The sequence below is a fragment of the Natator depressus genome, chromosome 1, assembly GCF_965152275.1.
Source record: "Natator depressus isolate rNatDep1 chromosome 1, rNatDep2.hap1, whole genome shotgun sequence".
Lineage (NCBI taxonomy): Eukaryota > Metazoa > Chordata > Testudines > Cheloniidae > Natator > Natator depressus.
The window spans coordinates 101,662,854-101,673,682 of record NC_134234.1 but is presented as its reverse complement, the minus strand read 5'-3'; positions in this window follow the sequence as shown (position 1 = coordinate 101,673,682).

Below are 10,829 nucleotides of genomic sequence, written 5' to 3'. Positions count from 1 at the left end.
GCTCCAATGAGGCTCTGAGCAGGGATGAGCCCTTTAAACTAAACTCAAACAGCCCAGCATGGCTGGGTTTCCCCCCACCTCCCATTGCGTGGCTCCGATCAAGCTCTCACTCACCAGAAGTGCCTTCTCCAGGGTCATGGTCCAGGAGCATGCTTTGGAAGTAGGGGGAGGCTATTGGCTCCAGCGTTAAGAACAGTTCCTGGCTAGGGGGGGAAACAGATTCCCCACTTGCCACCTGTGCACTGTCCTCCTCCTCCTCTTCGTCCTCCAAAAACTCATCATCCTCGCTCCGTGCTACTCCCCCCTTGCAGGTGTCCACGGACAGTGGTGGGGTAGTGGTGTCGTCACCCCCCATAATTGCATGCAGCTCACAGTAGAAGTAGCATGTATGGGGCTGTGATGCAGAGCGCCCATTCGCCTCCCTGGCTTTTTGGTACGCTTGCCTAAGCTCCTTGATTTTTGTACAACACTGTTCTGTGTCCCTGGAGTAGCCTCTTTCCGTAATGGCCCTAGAGACTTTAGTGTACGTATTTGCATTCCTTTTTTTGGAACATAGTTCTGCCATAACAGATTCGTCTCCCCAGCATGCAGTGAGATCCAGTACCTCCTGTTTGGACCATGCTGGAGCTTGTCTGCGAATCCGGGACTGCGTGGTCTCTTGAGATGGTGGACTCTGCATGGTCACCTGTGATGGTGGACTCTGCATGGTCACCTGTGATGGTGGACTGAGCTGATGGTCACCTGTGCTGATGGTGACCAAACAGGAAATTCAAAAGTTCCCAGGGCTTTTACTGCCTACCTGGCTAGTGCATCGGAGTTCAGAGTGTTGTCCAGAGCGGTCACAAGGGAGCATTCTGGGATAGTTCCTGGAGGCCAATATCGTCGAATTGTGTCCACAGTACCTGTAACCCGGAACTGAGATCTCAATTTTAGTGCTACACTTGCCGAGGTGGAGTAGAGAAATCAGAGTAAAGAGCCCTTTAAATAAAAAAAACTGGTTTGGTCATGTGGATGGAACCAGTTTTATTTCAAGGTAACTCGGCTAATTCCAAAACGACCGCATACTGTAGACCAGGCCTCAGTCAGGTCCCATACTCACTTCCGTCATCTCACCCTAGCCACAGCCCACTTGCCCACTAGACTTCACACATTTCCTCTTTGTGTCTCAGTCCTCCAGCCAGATCATTATGTAGTTCTCCCCTTCCAAGGTATCAAAGTCTTACTGGATCAGCTGTCCTCATCCACTCCTGACAGTCTTCCAATCCACAGGTAGGTGCTGGGCTACTTTCCCAGCAGCTGGTAGGGGAACCCAGGCCCACCCACCACTCCAGGTTCCAGTCCAGGGACCTTATGTCTAGCAACTATGCTCTGCTCCCAGACACTGTTACTACTTCCCTGAGCTTTTTTTCCTTCCTCTCTGCTCTATTTTCTGTCCCACCCTCTGGGTTTAACAGCCCCAAACTCCCTCCACCCAGGGAGTAACTGCAGACTAAACACACCTCTTCCACAGAGTGAATGCAGAGTACTTCCCCTGTAACCAGCTTCTGCTGCCAACTTCCTGGTTTTACACCAGCCCCATCTGTCCTTCTCAGCTAGGCTGAGAAGACTTTCAAGCCTTCAATCAGGCTTTCAAGCCCTGGCTGTCCCTGCTCTGCCTTGTGTATGGGGTGGACACCATGCCCCATCACAAGCACATGTGTGTGTATGTAAAATAAACACCTGTAAATTGTTTGAAATGAATAAACTGAACGAATGTTTGTAATTTTGGTCACTGGAGTCATTTGAGATGGAAAGAACCCAGCTTGAATCCCAAGAGCTAGTAGTTCACAAAAAAACCCTCTGCTTACTTGTAAAATGAACATGTTTGATATGAAAATAATCAGGAGACAATGAACATGGAACACTATGATGTTGTGTTTTACAGAATCACTTTTCAGAGCAGAAGTTCACTTTAAGTTCTATGGGCCAGATCCTCTGCTTAATGTAAGGGGACTTAGTGGGCGGGCGGGGAGTTGGTTGACCATCTCCCAGTACCAAAAGAAAGGGAAAACCAGGATCCTGAGACTGACGGTCCCCAGGGGCAACAGGGAGAGGCCAACACTCCAGATCAGCCTGATTGACAAGGCAGGCAGGCTAATGAGGGAGTCAGAAGGCAAGGGGTCCTATCCTCCACGTGGGCTGGAGCTGTCTGGGCCAGAGTGGTGCCGAGTTAAGGAAAAAGAAGGTGCCTGGGATGAGCTGGGGAACAGCTGTGCAGGCCAGAGCCAGAGGAGCAGCCTGAGCTGAGCAGAGTCACGCTGGCCAAAGCCAGAGAAGCCAACCAGAGAGCAGATCTATGCTGGGAGCCACAGTAGCCAGGGCCAGAGGAGCAGCCCGGAGAGCAGTGCTGGAGGCAGAGCAGCAGCAGTGCTGGTGCTAGAACTCAGGCTGGAGCAGTCCGGAGCCAGGTGCGGTGAGCAGCTGGGGAGAGCGAGGGGGGACCCTGGACAGAGGACCCAGCGCAGGGAGACGCCCCCAACCAAGAGGCCTTGCAGGCCAGACTTGGAGGAGGATCATAACCCCAGCGGGGCGGGGGACACGCTGGGAAGAAGGGTCCTGCCACCTAGAGCCTGAGAGCGTGTGGCCAGCACCAGAGCAAGTGTCTAACCCGCTACATCCCTGCAGCGCGGCCAGAGGCCGCGCAGGAAGCCTGGCACATGTGAGGAACAGACTGTGAACTGCCCGGACATTCCAGAGACTGCTGGTTGTGATGTCCCCATGCCACAGAGCGGGGTTATATGTGTTCCTTTAACCTTGCCCATTTTTTCCCTTACTTTTTAAATTGTTTGCTGAACTATACATAATGATCAGTGGGCCAGGGAAGCATCCAGTGCAGAGAGCGCACCCCAGAGTGGGGAGACCCTCGCCCCTGCCGTAAGTGACCATGACAAGGTTGGGGGTCGAGCTCCCCAGGAGTCCTGGGCCCAGCCTTGTTGGGGTTACGAGGACTCTGCCACACAGGAGAGTGGAAGGGGCATCCTCCAGATCAGACAGGCCTCTGGGTAAAGGGAGTGGGAGTGAGGACTCAGATCCTTTTGCTAGCCAATTCCACCAGGGTAGTGTATAAGCCATAAAAGTTCCCCACAATAGCAGGACCATTTCCCAGCTTACCTTTTGGCTGCTTATTCCACTCTAGCAAAGCAATTGGAAAGGAAGTGTTACCAGCTATGTAGCAATTCCTCTAATATAAGGACAATTTCCAGCTGGCTTAGCCTGCTCTACCCTATTCCCTCTCCTAGCCTCCAGCATAAAGGTCATATCAGGGAAAGGGAGCACGGCTGGAGCACCACTGCTTTTTGACAGTCCTCATCTGTGGAACAGCTGTTTGTGGGGGGGAAAGCATTGGGCCCATGCACAATTTAGAGCGGCCCTGAGGTTGCTCTAAGTTACACTGATGGCTGAATCAGCACCTACCCAACTCTAGGATCTGTGGAGCAGTGTTCAAAGATGCAAAGTCCCATTTGTCCCCCAGCTGAGTATCTGGCCCCAAAACAGTAGACAAAGCTATAGAAAATTGAATATATTTCTCTGATTAAGGGTTTGAAGTTTAGCATAACCAGTTCCTCTGAATCAACAGTGGTTGGACTCGAATAGACACACAGAGTTCCTGGCACATGGTAAGTTTGTCAAAGTAAGACCATGCCAGGAACTGAGGAAAGAGCCTGAACAATTACATGCTGTTGACATTCTAGTAGTTGAAGGCACTCGGTGGCTTCAGTGAGTTAATTAGTATCTCACAGAGCTGGAACCAAAGTTAGGTGAAAATCATTAGAAGGGTATGGGAGGGAAAAAAGAACCCAGTGATTGGGTCTCCCAGTCCCCTGGTCTATCACTGCTCTGCTACTATGAGGATGCATTGGAAAGATGACTGTCAAAAGAAAGCTATCCCATATTCATTCCAGATGAAGAACTGGATGCAACAACAGCATGTTATAGGATACTTAAATTTACCATGTGCATTCAGGCATTCCTTCCTTCCTGGAAAGATAGCAGAACAAATTATTAAACAATCAATTTGTAAAGACCTAGAGGATAATAAGGAATAGCTAGCATGGATTTGTCAAGAACAGATCATATCAAATCAACCTAATTTTCTTCTTTGACAAAGTTATTGGCCTAGTGGATGGGGAGGAGCAGTAGATGTGATATATCTCGACTTTAGTACAGTTTTTGATATAGTCACACATTCTCGTAAGCAAACTAGGGAAACGTGGTCTAGATTAAATTAGTATAAGGTGGGTGTACACCTGGTTGAAATATGATACCTAAAGAATAGTTGTCAATCGTTTGCTGTCAGACTGGAAGGACACATCTAGTATGGGCCCACAGGCATCTATCTGGGTCTGGTACTATTCAATAGTTTAATTAATTATTTGGATAATGGAGTGGAGAGTATGCTTATAAAATTTGTAGATGACACCAAGCTGGGCGGGGTTAACAGGCTTTGGATGCCAGAATTAGCATTCAAAATGGCAGGTTTCAGAGTAACAGCCATGAAGTGAGCTGTAGCTCACGAAAGCTTATGCTCAAATAAATTGGTTAGTCTCTAAGGTGCCACAGGTACTCCTTTTCTTAATTCAAAATGACTTTGACAAATTGGAGAATTGGTCTGAAATCAACAAGATTAAGTTCAATAAAAACAAGTGAAAAGTACTACACTTAGGAAGGAAAAATCAAATGCACAACTACAAAATGGGGAATAACTGGCTAGGTGGTATACTGTGGAAAAGGATCTAGGGTAACAGTGGATCACAAATTGAATATGAGTCAACAATGTGATGAAATTATGAAAAAGGCTAATATCACTTTGGAGTGAATTAACAGGGCATTTGTTTGTAAGACTCAGAAAGTAATTGTCATGCTCTGCTTAGCACTGGTGAGGCTCAGCTGGAGTCCTGTGTCCATTTCTGGGTCCCACGCTTTAGGAAAGATGTAGACAGACTGGAGAGAGTCCCAAGGACAACAACAAAAATGATAAAAGGTTTAGAAAATGTGACCTATGAGGAAAGGTTTAAAAAATTTGGCCTGGTTAGTCTGGAGAAAAGACGACTCGGGGGGAATTGAAAACAATCTTCAAATATGCTAAAGAGGATGGTGATCAATTGGTCTTCATGTCCACTGAAGATAGGACAAGAAATAATGAGCTTAATCTGCAGCAAGGGAGATTAAAAGATTAAGTAGTAGGAAAAACTCTCTTACTATAAGGCTACTTAAGCTCTGGAACAGTCTTCCAAGGGAGGTTGTGGAATCTGTCATTGGAGGTTTTTAAGAACAAGTTAGTCAAACATCTGCCAGGGATTTTCTGGGTTTACTTGGTCTTGCTTCAGCAGAGAGGGCTAGACTTGATGGCTTCTCAAGGTCCCCTCCAGTCCTACATTTCTATGATTCTTTTACACAGACAACTGGGCCAGATTCATTCCATCCTGGTGCTACACCATTAACTTTATTAAAGTAACACCTGAGATGAATTTGGACTTTTTTTTTCTGCCAACTGTACCTGATTACATCACACATCTCTTATTTGAAACCCAAAGTCACCACTCCCCCATGTTCAGTTGAAGATGTGGGTGACGCAGAATTATATACAGTTATTTACCACCGGGGACTTAACACTGTCTGTTGTGAACTTTGCTTTGCTTTGCTTTCTTTGCCTCCTAGAGGTATTGCCAGCTTTGATGCTAGGCAGTACTTCGTTAAATAATATATGTGATCATCATTTAAACTTCCAACCACAGCATGCGATTATTTTTCTGAAAAAAAATTCAGAATCTAGCTATACTGCAAGTTAAGAATTGCTGTGTAGTAATTAAATGGAGGGAACACGGTATGTTGAGAAAGCAGAATTAAAAATATAGCCCTATTTATTTAGGACTGAGAAAAAACTGTATGCATTCCCATCTCATCATTAAGACTATCAACATGTTATAATACTATTGTTTAAACCACATATACTCAGCAATCTAGAAAAGCACTTAATGGAGGTATTTTGGTTTAGCACTGTATAGATATTTACAAATCTTTTTAACTCATTTTTATTCAATAGTCATTACTAGCTTTAAATAATCTATGGAGCAAACATAGATTTAGTCCTACAATACAAAACCATGTTTTTAAAGCTATTGATTATACATTAAGAAGCTGAATTTTAAACCTCAGTATACAAACCATTTTATGTATTAATTTCTTTTTTAAAGTATTGCAGAGAGATAAAGTAAATTATGGACTAAGCACTGATAAATTTCTTTTAACCACAATGTCTTACATTTTAAACATCCAAAACTGACCCCAAAACACATCTTTTTTCAGACATCTTTATCTTATAAACAAACTTATTTTTAAATGACTAAAACTATAGGGGACTGGCTGGCTCAGAGTACTGGTAATGTTGTATGTAGCCCTCCATTAGCAAGAACTGAATGTTATTAACAACTAAGCCCTATCTGGTGGCCTGTATGAAATGAGTTTTTGAGTCCAATTAGGTTATAAAGTCAGAAAACCCAGTGCTATAACTGATACTAATTGATATTATTTTTGGCAGCCTCAGCAGAGAGGCCTAGTGTAATGAATTGATATGCTACAGACAACAGGCTTTATTACTGTATAAATCACACACACATGGGGAGCTGCAGCTCCAAAATCACAGGCTTCTATTACTGGCAAATGGTCCTTGATCTTCTTTGCAAACCAACCACATCACTCAGACAGTCATAGATACAAGTACATTACATTAGGACTGCATCAGAATGAAGATTAAACTAACCTCTCATTAAGCAGCAGGCTTGCCAGGCCAGGACTGGAAACCAGCACTGCTGCTTCTTAGACTTACTTGTTCTGTGCATAGGACGTCAACTTCCAAAGCTTTCAACGAAGCATTAAATTTACTTAAAAATATAAACTCATTGAAGCAAAAACAGTTAGTGGCCAGGTTGGTTTCCAGATTTCATACCAGAGTAAATGTATATGTATATGGCTAAGTCATAACCCCCGAAAGACATGTAACATAATGAATAGTGATGCTATAATAAACAATATTATCTTTCGGTAAGGAAAAAAATATACTGCCACTGGCTTGGTATCTATTGAGTCTATTTTGTTACTGGAATCTATTTTCGGTTATATGGTATGCTATTATGAGCCTGCACATTTCACAGAAGAAGAGCTCCTATAAGGTAAAACACCTTTAACTGTACCCAGTGATACCATCTTTCATTTATCTTGGTGTATTACCATGATCATAGTAATGGTCATTAATAACATACAGCCAGATCACACCTGGCCCAGAACCACACAAAGAGGATCCTCTCTGCAACCTAATCTTCCCCTTCAGAAATAGGGGCTGCCTCCACAATACCACCCTGCTCCCCCAGGATTCTGGGTTAGGGATCCATGCCTGAGGACAGGGCAGGGCAAATAGGAATGGGGGTATTGCACAAATGCCACGTGTTTCTTGAGGATCCCCCATGATCCACAGCACCTGGAAGCTTAACTCCCTGCTCGTTCAGGGGCCGGACCAGGGGGGGAGAAATACCGCCCATGCAACAATTACAGTTCCATAAGATTGTGAATTTTCCTCCCACAGGGCACTTCTAAACAAAATCTCATGAGAGTTTGGGCAGTCAATGCCTTAAATATTCCAGAGTCTAGTAAATATATTGTTAGAATGTTGTTTTAAAATGAATCATGCGACTTTAACAAGCTTTACCCAACCCAATCTCTTTGCACAGAAGCATCTACAGAGGATCTTCAGAAGGACCATAAGTAAAACTCACTGAGGACATTGAAGGCTATGAATACATACACAGACAACACAGAGACTATGCATAGCTAATTTTGCTGTCTATGGCCTTGATCAACACCCATTAATAAAATGCAATATTGTCAACCCTCAGCACTTGAAAATTACAAGTCAGGCCCCAAAAAAGTAATGGGATTGCTTTAAAATCATAACACTTTGTGAATAATAAATTTGAGGGTGGATTTTATTTGCCTTCTGAGCTTTGAGGATTTAGGGTTCATATTTTCACACTTTTCTCAGCAATCATGAGGAAGAGAAATTTGCTTTAAAAAAAGAAATCTGAGATCCTCATATAATCACAGGATTCCAGGAGCTGTAGCTTTAAGAAAAAGCACCAAATATTGCAAGGCTTGAGATAAAATTGCAAAAGTGGACAACATTGACCGGAAAACTCCCATTTACTTCAAGGAAGATTGTGTAGTGTGTCTTCTGTTTATTAGTCATTTTAGTATAAATTATCATCTTGCTATTGAACATTATGAACCAAATCCTGTTCTTAGTCATGCTGGTTCAACTCTAGGCAAAAGCAGAGCCCAAAGGCTTTTTCTGAGAACATGAAGTTCATGGATACACTCCCTTATTTCTCCAAGGACTCACTACCTGATATAAATTTATATGTCTCAGATGTACTTGACCATGAGGAACATAATTCATTTTATACCTAGTGTTACCATCCCACACAACCTTAGTGTTATCTCACAGTTTATAGCTGTAATTTAATTGTATCAGATATGCTGAATCATTAAATTGTAGAAAACCTGACATACAGTTTTAAAATGAGCTCCCACACCTCACTTCCTCTTCCCTTACAATGGGTTACCGATATCACCTTTATCAAACATTTTTATTGAAGTATTTTTGCTTTTCAGTACAAATATGACTATACAAAAAGATAAATAAGTACTATAAATTTATATTTGCCATCTGTAATATACAGCATCGTGTCAACATACATATGCAAAAACCATTTTAAGAATCTTAAACTATAAAATCAACTAACTCAGTACTTTACAACTAATGGAGGGAGAACGCTGACAAGATAGGGAGGAAGAGGCAGTTAATTTAAACTCCCCTCTTTCCCAGACATTGTCCTGGTTGGAACCCCAAAGCTCCTCCCTGCAGACCCTTACATTTTCCTCAGAGTCTAATTACCCAGGAACTACTTCTCTTTCCCAGCATCTGCTCCAGAAGTCCTGGAAGGGGGTTTGGCTGGTGCCAATCCTCACTGCCTTTTAAAGGGGACAGATCACCCTGCTACAGTGCCCAATCCTATACTCCTTACACATTCAAAACTCCCACTGGCTTTAGTGTGGGCAAAGAATGCAGGACCAGGCCCTTTCATTTTTCCTTAATGTTGCCTCAGAGACCTAAGACAGCCCTGATTCACTCTGTTAATCATAAATGAAGTTGCATAATCATGATAAATGAAACTTCTTCACTTTAATTCAAATGTTTTCTCTCTCAGTGGATAAAATTTAGCCTTCCCAAGTGTTGGTACCTTTGACATATTGTTAACTTTAAAAGGCCGAGGGGGGGGGGGTTAACTTAGTGCCATTTATATGCTAGTTAGAGGATTTTGTTGGATTTTTATTGATAATCAAGTTAATTAATGTATCAGGGAATGAAAGGGTATGCTGCCCTGGCAACGAGGGATGAGGAATCTCCCCCAAAGGTGAAGGAGGAGAAGCCATGTACCCCCATGGCTGTGGCTGCAATCCTCACCACTCCCAAGGTGAAATGAAAAGTGGTAGTGGTCGATGACTCCCTTCTTAGGGAGATGGAAACGTCTATCTTCAAGCCTGACATGGCATCTCAGAAGGTGTGCTGCCTGCCAGGGGTCCATGTCTGAGACATTACAGAAGGATTGCTAAGATTCATCTGGCCCTCTGACTACTATCCACGTGGGCACTAATGATACAGTGAGGTATGATCCTGAGCAGATCAGAAGTGACTACAGGGCTCTGGGAGTAAGGGTGAAGGAGTTGGGGTGGGGGGCAGGTGTTGTACTGATTGATCCTTCTGGTCAAGAGTAGGGGCCCAAGCAGAGACAGGCAAATACATTGCTGTGAGACTGGTGTCACCAGTAGGGCTTCAGCATCCTCCACCGAGGGATCTTGTTCAGAGAAGAAGGACTGCTGAGCAGAGATAGGGTCCACCTGTCAAGAAAAGAGAAAAGTATCTTTGGATACAGACTGGCTAACCTAGTGAGGCAGGCTTTAAACTGGGTTCGACAGGGGCAGGAGATAAAAACCCACATGTAAATGCAAAACATGGAGACCTCGATGAAAAGTCAGAATCTGGGGAGAACACGAGCAATCACAACAGGGACAAAGGAGAGACAAGAAGGAATACAGAAGTGAAATCAAATGAACATCTTAGATATCTTCATACAATGCAAGAATTATGAGGAATAAACAGGAAGTACTATAAATACTAGTGAATAATCACAATTACGACATAATTGTCATAGAAACTTGGTGGGATAATTCTCATGACTGGACTATTGGTTTAGAAGGGCACAGCTTGTTCAGGAAGGACAGACAGGAAAAAAGGAAGAAGTTGTTGCCTTGTATATCAAAGATGTATACACTGGCACTGAGGTTGAGATAGAAGTGGGAGGCAGACCTGTTGAAAGTCTCTGGATAAGGATAAAGGGCTAAAAAGCAAGGGTGATGTCATGGTAGGTGGCTACCATAGACCACTTAACCAGGAAGAAGAGGTGGATGAGGTTTTAAATAATTAACAAAATAATCCAAAACACAGGACTTGGTGGTGATAGGGGCCTTCAACTATCCAGACATCTGTTGGGAAAATAATACAGCATGGCAAAGATTATCCAATATTTTCTTGGAATGTATTCAAGACACAGGCACCGACTTTCCAAACTGCTGGGGTTGCTCGACCCCCCCAGCTATGCCCCAGGACCCGCCCCCACTCCGCTCCTTCCCCCAAGATCCCACCGCCGTCCCACCTCTTCCTGCCCCTGCTCCACCCC